Source organism: Heloderma suspectum, chromosome 3 (assembly GCF_057233095.1).
Source record: "Heloderma suspectum isolate Gila_16-S chromosome 3, 16-S_ref, whole genome shotgun sequence".
Lineage (NCBI taxonomy): Eukaryota > Metazoa > Chordata > Lepidosauria > Squamata > Helodermatidae > Heloderma > Heloderma suspectum.
In genome coordinates this window covers 91,711,770-91,728,657 of record NC_139460.1, presented here as the reverse complement: position 1 = coordinate 91,728,657, position 16,888 = coordinate 91,711,770, and the positions used below count along the sequence as shown (strand labels likewise).

Genomic DNA, 16,888 nt, shown 5'->3' with positions numbered 1-16,888 from the left:
TAGAGAGAGATTCAGGGGGTTGGACTTGATGGTCTTGTAAGCCCCTTCCAACCCTATGATTCTATGATTGGAAGCTGGCAGACTTTTAACTTGGTGATATACATATCTACATCTCTAAACTGAAGAAAGTGCTCCCCAACAGCTAGTGAGAGCCAGTGTGGTGTAGTGGTTAGAGTGTTGGCTTGGACTCAGGAGACCCAGGTTCTAGTCCCCACTTGGCCATGTAGCTCTCTGGGCGACTTTGGGCCAGTCACCGACTCTCAGCCTATGTGAGATAAATGTGATGTGAGGATAAAAATGTTGATAAATGTTGATGTGAGGATAAAATGGCGGTGAGGAGGAGAACCATGTACGCTACTTCGGGCTCCTTGGAGAAAAGGAAGGACATAAATATAAGAAATAAAGTAAATAAATGGCTGTTAAGAGCACTACTTCTTAATCAGAGGTTTCAGAAATACTAATCTATTGTGCTTTAGGGTGGCATTAGCCTCAGCATTAAAACTGGATAGCTAGACCCCATCTAACAAAATGCACCACTGACCACTTGAGGTGCCAGGATAAGAAGAGGATAAAAACTTCCAAAAAGACTCCGGTACGTCACAATATATCTGCGTGCAAATATAAGAATCTGACATGCTAGCAGAGGGGCAGAATAAGTTTATCTATGTGTGAATAGATAAGTTGTACCAGCCCATCACGACCCAAGCCCCATTATTGTCCATAACTGTGAGCATGTTGTCCCATGAGCCAGAACAAAACCCCTATTGAGCATTTTAACTGAGAACAGACAGTGCCACGATCCTTGCTTTGGGAGAGGGGAAAATATATGTAGCCTGTGTCGTCAGTAAGAAAACAATTTGTAGGCAGTGCAAGGTCCAAGCGTAGGAAGCAGGGGAGGCTGGTGGATCCAGTTTTGGTGGGGCGACAATTCCATTCTGGGTTTTAGTCGCAACCAGCCAGCCGTCTAAAGGAGCTATCCAAGGTGCTGGACCCATTTTGGGGATACCACTCAGCACCTTGGATAGCTTCTTTAGATGTCTGGATGTTTGTAACTAAAACCCAGAATGGAATCTCTGCCCCACTGAAACTGGATCCACCAGCCTACTGTGATAGGAAGGTCCAGAGAAGATCAAGGGGGAAAATAAGGCAGACATTGTCCCACGTGAGGAATGGAGTACTCATGAGTTGAGCCTTACTCATGAGTAGAGCCTTGCTCACAAGAAGTTCTTATTCCCCCGGCAGGTGTGCGGCAGCCAGCTGAGCCTGCACTTTCAGGAGCCTGCACTCCCTGGGGCTAGATGGTAGCTCAGCCTCTGCCTCCAGGTCTGAGTGGGCTGTGTGTGTCCTGAGAGGAAGGGATGATGGCTGTCTCTCCTGAGGGCCCTGGATACCTCATGGGGCCTGCTCCATAATGCTCAGCTTGGGGAACTCCAGGTCATCCTCTGAAAAGAAGGCCTCCAGAGGGGACATGGCAGTTCCAGATGCCCACACAAAGAGGACATTTTCCAAGCTGCAATACAGCAACTTTGTTATTTGTTTATGGCTAGACTGCGGCAACATGGTTTTCTATAGGCAGCAGAGTGAGCAATGCCTCCTTGCCCTAACACAGTTTGACATCTGCCTAATCCATTGGCACTTACTGTGATTGACTGAACCAGTACTGAAAGAACATGGATTAATTTAAGGGCGGAGAGGGATGATTCATCGGGAAAGAAGTCAGGGCTGATCTCTCTTTGCTGCTAAGGTTAACAGCCAAGCTGTCATTTTTGCTGCTTGATAATGTATCTGCTGTATATATACAAATTCTAATCAATATAAAAACACAGGTGGAGTCATGACACAAAATTAAGCCACCCAAGATAAACATTATCTGAAAAGGCTGCACAAACAGATTGGTATAAAAATTATTTTCTGCAAATCTTTTGCCTAGCCCTTACGTTGTGTGTGTTTTTATGGAGATCTGAAGGCTCAGAACAGAGAAGACCACTGTAAGCTGCCATGGAGCACAAGAGATTCTTGTTAATAGCTATTTTTCTTATGGTAGGACTCAGCAGCCCGGCTAATGGATTTCAGCTTCAACTATGTAAGTAGAATGCTTTCATTTTTATTGGGTATTGTTTATTTGTTTATTCATTCATTCAGTTTATGAATTGCCCTATAGCTGAAGCTGAAGTCATACTTAGAATCATAGAATAGTAGGGTTGGAAGGGGCCTACAAGACCATCAAGTCCAACCCCCTGCTCAATGCAGGAATCCAAGTCAGAGCATCCCCACTTAATAAGAACAAAGACAATAAAACAAATGAGAAAACATGTTAAAATAAAACAAGGTGAATATGCATCAGCAGGGCTGATGTGGCTGCAAAAATGAGAAATACAATTTTAGTTGCATCAATAGAAGTATAGTTTCAAAATCAAGGGCGGTAATATTTCTACTCTACTCTGGACTGGTCAGACCTCACCTTGAATACTGTGTCCAGTTCTGGACACCACACTTTAAGAAGGATTCAGATAAATTTTAATGAGTTCAGAGAAGGGCAACAAAGATAATCAGGGGGCTAGAAACTGAGTCCTACAGGGAAAGACTGAAGGAACTGGGTATGTTTAGCCTTGAGAAGAGAAGACTGAGGGGAGCGGGGGATATGATAGCACTTTTCAAGTACTTGAAGTACCTGTTTTCTATCATCCTAGATTTTAGGACATATAATACTGGGCTTCAGTTACAGGAAGGCAGATTTTCGGTCAAGATCAGGAAAATCTTCCTAATGGTCAGAGCAGTCAGGCAATGGAACCAACTGCCTAGGGAGGTGGTGGACTCTTTGTCGCTGGAGGTATTCAAGCAGAGACTGGAGAGCCATCTGTCAGGGATAGCTCCTGGATTCCTGCACTGAGCAGGGGGTTGGCTAATGTTGGCCTAAATAACCCCATCCAACTCTATAATACTATGATAATTTAAAAGCAGCAACAATCATTTAAAATAATTTTTAAAAGAGAGATAAATATCAAAACAGCTAAATTATGAAAAAGTATAATTTTAAGATGCAGCTTTAAATACATCATTAAAAATAAAACAAGTGGCAGCAGGTAAAAAAAAAATTAAGGCCAGGGAGATATTAATTCAGCTTAATTAAGGGCTTTCCATATCATACTTTATGCAGCAGCATTTTTGCCGTGGCTTTGGCTACACTGCCGTCACACCAGTATTTGCTGATGTGTGGAGGGAAGACATAAGTCTGCAAATATTCAGAGGACATCTGCCATGGAGCTGGAGCCAATTTCAGCTTCCCCAGCATTTCCCCCCCCCCCCATGCCCTCAAGTATCTGGAGAGGTACATCTCCCTTTGATATATTATGGCCCCGGTTTGAAGCTATGCACGTGCTACCCCCAGCTAGAGACTCTTGAGTCGTACTGACTGATGAGCTGTTTGGCAGAGTGGGCCCTGGGGGAGGGCACTAAATTCATTCCCTTGCTTTCAGTCCCGAATTACCGATAGGCACAAATTAGACTGCCAAACCAGGGTGGCACACTTGCAGCCCAAGCAGGTGGTTGAGGCTGGAGAATTGCATGTACAGTAGCTGTTTGTCTGCACAGTTCCCATCTCTCTGGAGCTGCATAGATGGTAGCCTGTAGTTAGGGTGGCCAGGGGTGCTACTTTACAGAGGACAATCCTTTCTCTTGGAGAGTTGCCAGAGGAGAGTCTTCTGTTTGAAGGTGTCCTCTATTTGATGGGCTGTCCACAATCAAAGTCTGGTTTCAAGGCAAAATACTATAAGAAGGGAGAGGAGGGAAGAGCCTTGTAGTTGCCCGTGAACAGGTAGTAGCACCTGGACAGCAGACTGAGCAGGCACACAGATCACCTGATCAGTCTTCTTGACGATGGTGAAATGTGCCATATTTTTATTTAAATTATAGTTCTCAATTCTAACGTTGCATCTATAGATATAAATGAGCATAGCCAAATATTATGCAAATTCGTATCCTCTTTTGTCTTCATCTTGGGTGATGCACTTCCTCTTTTTGGCAACGCTTAAGTGGCCACCTTACCTGCAGCTGCAGTAGACATAAGGGCTGACACAGAAATGGAGCAGCTCTGTTTTCCAGGGAAGTGTGAAATACAGACTATGACACTGCAGCAAAATACTAATGAATGTGGAAGATTCATCCCAGTAAAATCATGCTCTATTGTATCTGAAATTCAGCAAATATAGCAGCTATTCATTTCAGTATATTCATCTTATGTATTATTTTAAAATCTGGATGTGTGAGATATTATGTACTGTGGTGAACAGAAGACAAAGTGTGGAAGATGCCATGGCCCAGGTTGTTTGCTAGTGGAACTTCTTAGTGATATGACCATAAATTCTTGTAACTGGAAGGAACTTGCATGGTCATCCAGTCCAAAAATGAAGTCCCTTTACCCAGGGGATGACAAAGAACTGAACAAAAGAATGGGGGATGTGATAGGCTTGGGATTTTTGTCAAGATTCGATATTTTCAGATATTGCAAACCTTTTGAGATGGGTCTCATACCAGACTAGTAAAATGCCCAAGTAGAGCAAACGTGTCCAAAGTTGCTGTGCTGCTGTTGCTCACCTCGGTATTCATTCTTGACCCTCTGTTTCCTGACCTGTTAAACATGGTGGTCTTTACCCCTTTCTTTTGTGTGAGAGATGTTGGTTTCTCAGACCTGTTTGCATGCACAGCAACCAACATCTCTCCTGTCAGAGAGAATTTGGTTTTGGTTTTATTTTATCTAGAAAAGAGAAGGCTAAGTGGAGACATGACAGAGACTTGTAAAAGTATGCATACTGTAGAGAAAGTGGATAGTATTAAAACTTGGAGGTCTCCCAACAAAATTGATTTGCAATTTGTCATTAGGTGCAAAACTGGAAAAAAGTGACCACAGCTGGTAGAGCCCATGCTTTGCATGCCAAAGGTCCTAGGTTCAATCCCCAGCTAGTTCACTGGGCTTGCTTTTCTAAGATTGCTTATTGCATAGAAAAAGGATTGTTCAATGGCCAAGTCATATGACCAAAGAATACTACGCAGGCTGATCCGCATTGTTGAGTGAAGTCTAATATTGTGTCCTGCAAAGCAATAGCAGAAAGAACTGAACTATGTCATGCCACAGAACCTTTCCCTGGAGACACAATTCTTGAAATCAGTTTCTAGAGCAATACCTTCTTCACAATCAGTTGCTATTAGCCAACAGACAAGTCATGGGAAAACCAGTATCCCTGTGCTTCTATGTATAGTATTCCAGTATTCTAACTGGCACACAGCATTTTAAAAATCACTTTGCATCATGGCCCTGCCCTTCACCAAACAAAGTTGTTAGATTCATTTGGGCTTTGTATTTAACAGACCCAGGACAATGTGAACTGCAACCAGGAAAGAGAATAAACTGTGGATACCCATACATCAGTGCTGAGGAATGCAACAACAGAGGATGCTGTTTTGATTCGAGTATTCCTGGTGCCATCTGGTGCTTTTTTCCTGGAGATGGATATGGGACAGGTATGTATGTATGTATGAATACATATGCATGTATTTAGCCCACCTCTTAGGCTACCTGTTAAAGCAAAGCCTTTACAGGCAGCTTCCATAAACATAAAAATACAATATACATCTTAAAAGATACAAACATCAAAATACACCAAAAACCACCATTAAAAACACTATAATTCAACGGCAATTAAAAATAATGGTAGCAATAACAGTATAATAACAATATCAGGAATCCCTTTGCCCTCTTGCCCAAATTTCTGAACAGCATCAGTGACACTTGTATCAATTGCCTATTCTATGTAGAGAAAGAAAATCTCCGCTAGGCTTGAGATATTTCTAAAGTTTGGGAATGGGCCCTTATGGATGTCTGATTAACTGACCTCATGCAGGAGAACATCTCAGGGCATTTACATCTTAGTGCCAATATTTTCCTGTTGCCCATTCTAATTCCTTACTCATGGTAAAAACAGATCACCTGACTTGTTTGCCACGATCAGGGCCCGTTTTGCAAGCCACTGCTAGCTCAACCCATATTGTGGATCATTTTATGTTGATGTGTTAGGCTTATACTGTGCTTCCAGTGGTCCCTAGGCAGTGACCTGATACATACCTGTCTGGCAAGAGCATTAGGTGCTTCCTAAAGTTTGACTTGTACGTGGTGGTATGTGGAGATTCTGCTCATGGTAAGCAAGTCAGACTTCCTGTTCTCCACAAGCATAGAGCAACCTCATCCAAAATGAAGCAGCATCCCCTACCAGGCTTCTTGACAGCCTAAAAACTGTGGGGGGCGGAGGTGCCAAAAAAGTAGGGGGCCGTTTATCTGGTCTGCAGGCCTTTTAAAAACAAAATTGTAAACTGTTGTTACTGCAGTTTATGTACATTCAAAAATTTTCACTAAGCAACTAAGCAACTTCAACAATTGTTATGGTTCTTGCCAATTAACAAAAAGGGTAAAAAAATAATCAAGAATAACCCTCCAGTAAAAAATCAAGAATAAGCTACAACAGGAGTATTCTTATAGAATCATAAGAGTTGGAAGGGGCCATTTAGGCCTTTGAGTCCAACCCCCTGCTCAGTGCAGGAATCCAGGTTGCATTAGATTCTGGACTCGATGGCCCTAATGTACTGATTAACATTAACTTAAATGTGGAAAGAATGAATTCTTCATAAATGTATAACTGTAACTGAATCCAAGTGTCCAGTCCATTGTTGAACCAACAAGCATTTTAAAGAACTGCCTTTATGAATCTGAGTAACATGCCCCTTCTTAAAAAAAAATTCATAGAACTGTTCACATAAGTCAACATATTCTTTAATTTCAGGTGTAGTCTCGATTGCACATACTATTAGGAATCTGTGGGCAGATTCCACTGTGGCACTGCCCCCCAAATAATAGCATCTGTACCTGTAAGAAGAAAAACAAAAACGTTCTTTGTTGGTTTTCTAAAATTTCCGTAATAGAGTTAATTATTTGTTTGTAAAAAATTAAGGAGGGCAGATAACATTTTAGGGGGCATAGCCCGCCCCCCCCCCTGCTGGTTATGGGCCCATTCTCCACAAGCGGTGTGTGTTTGTGAGCACATGTATATGTGTGTGTGCACGAGCTCTCATATCAGGGCAGCTGGGCATAAATTAAAACCAAAAGAAGAGCCATACTTGATTAGGCCAAAGGCCTCTCTGGTCCAACATTCTGTCCCCCACAGTGCAGGGCCAGCAGAACACTTTCCGCTGCCTGAGGCAAGAGGACATGCACGGTGTGCACCACCATGTCTGTCCTCCTGGTGCTGCCGTCCTTACTCTCCCCCTGCTGCCACCACCACCCTTTCTCTCCTCTCATGTTGCTGCCCTCTCTCACCCTCCCGCCACCGCCTCCCTACTATCCCCAATGTCTCCACCCCCTCAGTGCCTCATTCTGAGGGGTCCTTCCTCAGAGTGGAGTGGTGAAGTGTCCCTGGAGACTGCCTGTGCCGCGGAAGCACAAGTAGTCTCCAGGGCTTCTTTGCCCACCATGCCTCTAGATTGCCCATCTCTGCTATACATATTTATTCAGAAAAAAAGAGATCAACCAGACTTACACTGGAACAAGCGTGCATTGCCATTGCAGTCTTGAAGTATTGAAGTTACGCTGCTAATATTATTATTTATTTTTTTTGGTGCTGTTTTGTTTTCAGAATGTAGCCTCTAAAAGAAATGTCACCCATGGATCTGCCTCTCGATTCTAAGGTTCTTCGGAAAGAAACAAAACTAGTCTTTAAACTGTGCACCCACATATGCTCTCCTACTCCTAAAATTGAACTTGGCTTTCAACGGTGTGTGACATCAATATTCTTCTGCACCCTAAAAAATAAAGAACGCAAGAAAACTTTATTGTATTTTCTCAAGACTATGATCTCTGGCAAAAGGGGTGCGTGTGTGTGTGTGTAGAAATAAAGGGACCTTTTCTAATACTTTTACAAAGATAGTAATATTTTTGGATCCAGGTGGCAGGTTTTGGTATACCAGTGAATCCTTTTCCTTTTTCTCCTGTCTTTTATCAGATTTTCCAGTGAACTTTGATAAGAACCTAAGAAGAGCCATGCTGGATCAGACCAAGGCTCCATTCTGTTCACACAGTGGTGGACCAGCTGCATAGTTCTGATAGTTCTGTACTTTTAATGGCCTGCAAACCTAAGGAAGAAAGCCCTCCCTTCAAAAAAGAGAAGCTTTGTTGATTAAGTTTCTCGCGCTTCTCCTTCCTCAAAAATACCAAAAAGTAACACGTTAGCTTCAGAGGAATACTGTGAAGTAGGTTAGGCTGAGAGAGAAGGCCACTACACTATAGATTTAAAGTCCTTTAAGAGAGCAATCCTATGGTTACTAGACAGCGGCTAGATGGCCATAGGATATGCTGTTTTCCGGGAATTGAGCTCAGCGCTCTGAGGTTGGTTCTCGGAAAACCGACCTCCCACCACGTCCCACCTCAGTGGCAGCGCGAAACCCCATCCTCCGTGCTTGGAAGAGGAGTATGGAGTGGCTGAAAAGGGGGGGCTGGGGGTGTTCCGGGGTGGAGAGAGTGGAACTGTATGTACAACACATCCTATGTATCGTACAGCAGCCTCCTCGCCCGGTCGCCCCCCCTCCCCTCGGCTAGACAGCCAAAAGCGGCTGACTAGCAGAAAAAGCAGGGCAGGAGAGGCACAGAAGGAACGATCCGAGTTCATAGGCGGCTGCCTATCTGGATAGGATTGTGCCTTAAGGAGTTTAAGGAGCCAGGTGTGCTGGCTGGGGCATGTTGGGAATTGTAGGAATGCACCCTAACAGTCATTTCTTTTCCCCATGCAATCCTAGCATAGGGATGTACGAAAATCGCTTACCTGTTCGCGGATTGTTTATGGGGGGGGGAGGTGTTCCGTCCCTCCCCCCGGAATCCTGTACGGGGGGGAGGCGCTCCATTCCTCCCCCCCGGAATCCTCCTTGGCCGGCTGTGCTCCGCGGCAGCTCCACAGAGTAGCTGGCCAGGCCTGGCCAGGCCCAGCCAGGCCAGAGCCGTCCGCAGCTGGATTTCCGGCCACAGAGGGCCCTGGGGGGGGGGGAACCGCGTACGCAAATGGTGGCGGCTACAGCCGCCGCCATTTGCGTTCCTTATTTTTGACGTCTTAATCTACATAAATATTTATGTAGACTAAGACGGCGAAAATAAGGGGAACGCGAATAGCGTAGCGGACGCTATTCGCGTTCCCCTTATTTTCGCCGTATTAGTCTACGTAATTATTTACGTAGACTAAGACAGCCCAAAATAAGGAATGCAAATGGCGGCAGCCATAGCCGCCACCATTTGCATACGCCTTTTTTTTTTTTTTACCCAGTCGTTTTAGGCTACGTAAGTTTTTATGTAGCCTAAAATGTATGGGTTAAAAAAAAAAAGGCGTACGCAAATGGCGGCGGCCGTAGCCACCGCCATTTGCGTACACTTTTTGTTTTTTACCCAGACGTTTTAGGCTACGTAAAAACTTACGTAGCCTATCACGTCGGTGTAAAAAAACCAAAAAACAGCTGCAAATGGCAGCGGCGGTAGCCAGTCAGAAGACCAGCCACCACAGCCGCCGGAGTTGCCGCCTCCCGGAAGATCCGCCCCAGGTAAGTCTCGTCCCGGGGGGATCCTTGGGGGGGCAGGAGGGGCAGGCCGTTCCGCCACAGATTTCGGGGGCCCGAATGCACTGGCATTCGGCCTCCCCAAGATCCGTGGTGGAATTCTCTACCATTCCTATCCTAGCAATTGCTCTGTGAGGGGTTAGGAATCTCTGACAATTCTCAGCACCTTCACCACAGTTGATGTATATGTATAGATGCAAATTCAGAAATAAATACTATAATTTAAATAGAAATACAATAAATCTCATCAGAGTGGGGAAGACTGACCAGGTGACCTCTGTGCCTGCTCTCTCTGATAGCCAGGTGCTAACTGTTGATGGTCACCTTCAGGGCCCCTGCTGATGCTTCGTATGGTTCTTTTGACTTTAAACCAGACTTGGATTGGACAGCCCTTCCAATGGAGGATGCTTTTCAAAATAGAGGACAGGCCTCTGGCAGCCCTTCAAATAGCCACCCTATGCCTAGCAAATGCAGGCCAAGAAACCTCTCCAATACTCTTGTAAGAGGAATGTGATGTTTGGTTCTACACATTCTTATGTAAGGGAATGGAGTTACAGTGGAGGACAGGCAAAGGGTTACGCATCTCCTCCCCAGGCTACTTCTCTGCTCCAAATTATCCCATCACTTTAAGGTACAATCCTGTGCATGGCTGGCTAGGTCATGCCGGGAGCTGTAGTCCCTTTTTCTGTCTCAACAAGAAATTGCACAGCTGCATTTACCTTAAACTACGACCTTTACGGCTGCAAATGGCGTACTGGATGCCATTTGCATCTGCAGTCAATTCCCTTCAGCCAGCGATATGGCATGGCAGCCATATCGCTGGCGCTCCGGAGCCGGAGGATCCAGCCGAAGAGGATTCCGCAGGGAGGTAGAGTAAGTGCTCTGTTCCGCCACGGGCTCCGTGGGTCCGTGATGGAATTCTCCGCCATCCCTAGCAAAGACTCTTTCTGGAGTCACACCTTGCTTATGAAATCTCACAGCACCCTGTAGTGTACAGTTCTGGACTATATTCCAAGGAATTTGGTGGTGCGGGAAACAGCATAAAGCAGAAGAAGGAGTTCCTTAAACTGCATTTAGCCTATCACCCTATGTTACTGAATGAAAGTTTTGGAATTACACAGGATTTTTCATATAGCAAGGTTTATTTTGATTAGCAAAAAAGAGAGTTAAAGGAGGGGCCAGATAGAGAAAAAGGAGAAAGATAGACATATATGGCAGAGAATAAAGATTGGATCCCACATTTTAGATTAGAGCTAAAGACAGGTCATAGGCTTGAAAAGCTAAAGACAACTCACTGAAATCTGGCAATTTTGCATAGATTAAAGAGGGACTAAGATATTAATCTGAAAATAGCAATACTTTATTTTAGTCTTTCTTTGTTACATGATCATAAGTGTTCTCCATTTTCAGAAAACAAGAGCTCTAATTTGCAAAAGAACAGACATACAAATGTCCTACAGGAATCAACTATACAGAAATATATAAAGCCTTTAACGTTAGTTTATTTAAAGTACAGAGTTAGAATGCCCAACATCCTAAGTCCTTTAATTAAACACATGAGATCAGGTACATGGAGTTCAATCAGTTATATTTTCTGAACTACAAAAGATAAACAAGCCACCTCGAACAACCCCCCCCCCAGTGTTTACATATATCTACAACAGTGCAAATGTATCACAGCGTGCAAGCAGCAGTAGTCTCTAAAACAGCAAAACCAACAGGAATCCTAAGTAATGCAGTGTGCATTACACATCCAAGATAGAAGACCTAGTTGATATACAGCATATACACACTTCAGCACGCTGAGTTTTTGACAGATAACTTGCATTGACTCTTGCTTTTTGTTTAAAAAATTTAAAAAACCACACACACACACCTCTTAAATAACTGAGAGAGGTATCCTATGGCCGCTAGTCAGTGGCCAGACGGCCATGGGATATGTGGTTTTCCAGGAACTGACCTCAGAGCCTGCACTCCGAGGTCGGCCTCCCTCCCTTTCCGCGCTGCCTTGCAGGCAGTGTGGAACAGCCCCAAGCTCTGCGCTCAGAAGATGAGCGCGGAACGGTGAAAACGGGGCATTCCGGGGGGCGTTCCAGGGCAGGGAAGGCAGAAATGCTAGTATGACACATCCTGTGTGTTGTCTGGCAGCTTCCTTCCCCGCTCCGCTTCGGCTGTCTAGCTGCAAATGTAGGGCAGGAGAAGCATGGAGAGAACAATCCCCCCCGTGCTTCTCCTGCCCTGCATTGGATAGGTGGTCACCTCCGAGTTCGGAGGCGGCCGCCTATCCCCATAGGATTGCACCATAAATAAGATTTAAGGGCAACAGCTCACCACAACTGCGAGCTAGTATTGCACAAATAGTTTGGAATCTGTTTTTAAAAAATCTTTCAGCAATACTGTCACACTGCAACTCACATACAGAAGACAGTTTTTCTTTTCTTTTTTTAAAAAAGAAAGATGCTTCCTATGATAATTCACTTTCTTCTCAAGCTACAAGGATGAATTTTGTTGGGCTCTTTTTGGAGTAACAGGTTAGTAAAATTTTAGCAAAACCTGAGGAAGAGAAGGAGCACAGGCTTTGTACTGACAGGCTCTTAAAAGGACAGCATGAATGTTACATTGGTGAGTGGGAGGGCTTTACCCCACAATCCTATAAAAGTATGTTCCCAACCATGTGGAGACAAGCACAGCCCTAAGTATCAGCCACACCCACATATTAACTGAATGGATGAAATGGCCAATGCAGTACTCCTATTGCAGGGTCAGGCAACTTGCGGCCCACCAGCTTTTTGACCTACAACTCCCATCAGCCCTAGCCAGTATACCTGATGGTGAGGGGTCATGGGACTTGTAGGCCACAAGTTGCCCGCTTCTGTCTTATTGAGAAAGCCAGAAGGGAGGTCCTGAACAAATCTCAGTTGAAAACCTTGTGTTAGTGGGGGAAGAAATAATAGAAACTGTGCAGTTACCAGTGCTAACTTTACATGTCAGGCATCCTATGTTCATTTCAAATGTAAGAAAACTTACTGATACAGTGAGTTTGGCTGGCATATAGCCATCTCCATAAGTCTATGTTGATTACCCAGTGCATCAAATGACTCATCGTAGTAACATCACATCTAGTTTGTCCTCTAAGCAGAACCCACTTGGGTGTGTTTACAAGGAACAACCAAACAGTTTGAGCATGATCCGGTCCAAGGTGATTTCAGTGGGAAGGGCAGCCATTGCTGTGATAACAGATGGCTCACATACCTTAGCAAATGCTCTCATTGGCAGGTGTTTTTACAACCAAAGGGAAATTGTGCTAACTATTGTGACTATTATTTTCAGCAGAGGGAGCAAAAAATTGTGCAAATCTTTAAATGACTGATCAAAAAGTTACAGGTACAATTCTTTCACAAGCTGTAGTTTTTCTGATCTCTATATGCATTTCTCAAGCTTTATTATTCTAATGGCATGGAAACACCAATGCAAGCAGGATGATTCTAACCCACTAGATGCCCAGCCAGGAACATTTTTCCCTCCAGTGCATGGTTCACTTATTGAAGATGCAGTTATATAATCTGTCAAAATGAATACGAGATGTAATAATAGTTCTAAGCCACCAGTCAAGCCAACATGTGCATATAGGTCTGACCATGCTCTGGCTCTATACATGCTCTATAAAGAACATACAAGTTTGGTTTCATGGCTGCCAGTGGGTTTAAATCAAAAGCCTAGACTCAAAACCGTTCATGCTATATATTGGTTAAAAAGTACAATAGAATTTGATGTCTCTATATAATGGGACAAGGCCTTCGTGAAACAACTTGCAGGCTGTATCAGTCCCCAGAGTGATGGAAAACAAAATTACTGTCCTGAAGTGCCCGCTAACATTGTGATCAATGGAAAGTTAAGTGCTTAAATGTACAATGAAGGCAGGATTAAGGTTTCGTGTTTGCTATATTAAGATGACAAAGATTTCCTTTCTCATTTTAAAAAAACTGTGCTGTGGAACCCAGATATAGGTCCGGTTCACTTATCATGAGTTAATTAACACAATATTAGCCCTGGCGCCTGTGCAGCTGCCATTTTAAATAGGCAACCTCCAATCAGGGGTTGCGGTGTGTTGTGTAAACCTGGCCATCAAGAGTTAAACCACCCACAATTAACCCAACTATGAAGTATGGGTTGTTTAACCTTCAAACAACCCATGATGGCCAGACTTGCATGACGCGCCACAACCCCCGACTGGTAGTTGCATATTCAAAATGGTTGCTGCACATCACACAGCTAATTGTGGGTTAATTAACCCATGGTAACCTACCATGTTATCTGAACCATGTCAACAAGTTGCAGCTTGGTAAATTGCATTTTTAGTCAGGAAATAAGTCAATCCAGAAATATTTGCAGAAGTTATGCAGTAATATGTAGCGGGGGGGGGGGATAAAACTATTAAAAATGAATGTGGTCAGAAAAATGCAGCATCAAGTCCAAAAACTGAAAATATTGAGTGGTCATATTGGTAAGGCTTCTGTAGCCCATAGCTGAAAGCATCGTAAAGTCAGTTCTTCTTGCCCAATCAAGAAAATGCCATTTCATTCTAAGTAAATTGATCACATCTCATTCATCGTTAGCAAGGGTGGAAATTCCTTGTAGCTGTCTGCTGCTACTATATGAGAAGGACCTTTGCTTTGGGCAGGCAAATGGCTCCTAATCTTTTGCATGGATGAGTTAAATGATTTTTTGACAAGCACAGAGGTCCCAATTTGCTATTATCTGTGGGTGGTGGTGGTTGGGTGGTGGTGGTGAAACATGTAAAAATATGTCATATCAGCAAACACCAAGTGGTTATGACCGAATTGTCTTTCCACACATTTGTTCTTGGTTGCTAGATATAATGACTTCAGGGCAGAGAAATAATTATGGTGAGCTACTATCATATACTATTTCAACAGACTTTTCACCTTGCTTCTGGAGGGGAAAAGGCATTGATTGAACCCAATGGCTAACAGATATCTGCAGCTCCTTCACAAACAGAAAGATATATAGATCTCCACACATTCTAGCTTTGCTTAACAAAGTTATGCAGTTGACAAAGTGTCTTTTCAACAGAGAACGCATGGCGGGGGGGAACCTTTTATACGTGTTTACTTCGTATTTCAAAAAATTCCTCTTACGCTCCACATATTGTTGTGGCCCCTGCATATGGCATTCCAGTGAAGACTTGAAAATATTATTTTTCATTTATATCATACAAATAACATTGTTCTCTTTGAAAACATCCCTCAAAAGGAATGACTGGAACAAAGTACAGTAAAAGTGATGCACAAATGATTTAAAAGAGGTAACAGTGATTGATGCAGATACGGATTACACGTAAACACACATACACTATAATAAAACAAGGCAATGTTATGCTATTTTTTTTAGCTGTCATCCCTGAAATATCTCAGATGCATCATTTTATGAGAATCTAACCCTGCCCCGCCCCCCAAGACAGACAACATTAATAGGAAGTCATTACATTCTACCTTTACAAAAAAAACACCCTGTGGAACCTGTGGGTTCTTGAAACGGCAGCTCATCTCATACGTTATCACATCTACCTTACTATTTGTTCTTTCAGTGATGCTTGGTTTGCTCCAACAACAACAAAAGTCCAAAGGGAAATGCAAGCTATGTGGCTTTTGTGAGTCAATGTAAGTCACTGGGACTAAATTTGGAAATACATAAGGATCTTCCTTATACATAAGGAAATACATAAGGAATTTACAGTGAGGTGTTGGGTGGATGGGGAAGTAGGACAGAGAGAAGAAAGACATTTTGTCTTTTTATGCATATCATCCCCCTTCCTCCTTTCCATAAATGTGTCCCCCAGTAGGTAAAGGGATGCTAGCGAGGCCATCACTGCAATCCAAGAGCTCTCAAGATGCAGCAAGGGCATCCTCATATTTGCTCATCAGTTGAGTTGGTCATTGGCTGAGGGGAAGTGAGCTACTGTTTGCTTCTCCTCAGCCAAGACAATCCTCTCCCAGCTGTGAGCCCAGGGCTAGCAGCTTACACATTACCACCTGCTGCAAGGGATATTCCCTGGCAGCATGAAGAAAATTCAACCCTCGCTTGTCAACCATCAACCTCCCACTGGGAGAGGTGACTGTTGTTTTGAAACACCACCACCCCTCGAAAAAAAAGAATTCCTCAAAGGAAGGCCTCTTTCTTACCCTGTGTGACCTCCATAGATTATATTTAATTAACAAGGCAATGGCAAATTGGGAGCGGTAAAGGTAAGAGGTAATTGGCTCATGTATCTATTTAACAGTATAGGACAATACAGTATGAAAAAAAAGTATTCTTGTCCTAAAGTATTCTTTAGGATTGGTAGCAAAATTCTGCAGTAGATACTTAGGGCAAGGCTCCACCAATAGCCTCAAAGTGATGACAAGTATGTCATGCTGTACAGTATCTTGGGAATACTAATACAGAACAATATGATGGATGCTGTACATGAAGCTATGCCACTGAAGTAACAAATGGAGCAAAGATGATTGACAGACTCAGATATATAGGCACAAGTGACTGTACAGTAATTCTAAGCTGAGGTGATACATTCCTAAAGCTGGTCAAGCAGGATAAGAAAGTTAATTCATTTTGTTTTGCATCTTTTAAAACCAGTGAACTGTAAACAGAAGTTTATTTGCCACATACCTTCACATTCAGGGACTGCAAATTTTACAAAGCATAGGCATAAACCATTATGTATTGCTACTGCAAGTTCTCCATTCATTCTAATGAAACCTAGATGGGATCCCACACAATCCCGTTGAAAAGAATGGAGGAAATGTAGCAGCTGTATCTGCTGGATTGTGCCCTGTATTCTCCTTTTACTAATGTTCTTGAAAAATATGAACAGTTCCAATACACAAGAAATTACTTTAAAAAAATTACCAGTTGTGTTATTTATCTTGTCACATTCTGCTGCTCTAGGCAGATTTAGCCCTTTGCCTCTTCATGGCAATATATGGAAGTCGCTACCCATGAGGAGCCTTGAGATATTTATTATGATAAATCATATCTGGTTAAATACGTGGACAACTGGGAGACTTTCCTGCCACTCACAACACATGCATTGTCCCAAATGGGCCAAGTGCAAAGAATGACATGAAGAGGGAATAGAACACTCTAATGTCAGCTTTGAACACTAAAGCATAAACACACTCTAGGAGGCATCTACATTTTCACTTTGTACCAACAGAGTGTACCAATTCTG

The 16,888-nt window shown here is 43.3% G+C and overlaps 1 long non-coding RNA gene across 1 annotated transcript; it reads left to right on the top strand.

The window, feature by feature from the left end:
* Positions 1–1,290: 1,290 nt before the first annotated feature.
* Positions 1,291–7,951, top strand: LOC146349925 (uncharacterized). Its single transcript, XR_014788823.1, has 3 exons — positions 1,291–2,083; positions 5,365–5,517; positions 7,680–7,951. It is a non-coding gene; the product is annotated as an uncharacterized LOC146349925 (long non-coding RNA).
* Positions 7,952–16,888: the final 8,937 nt, after the last annotated feature.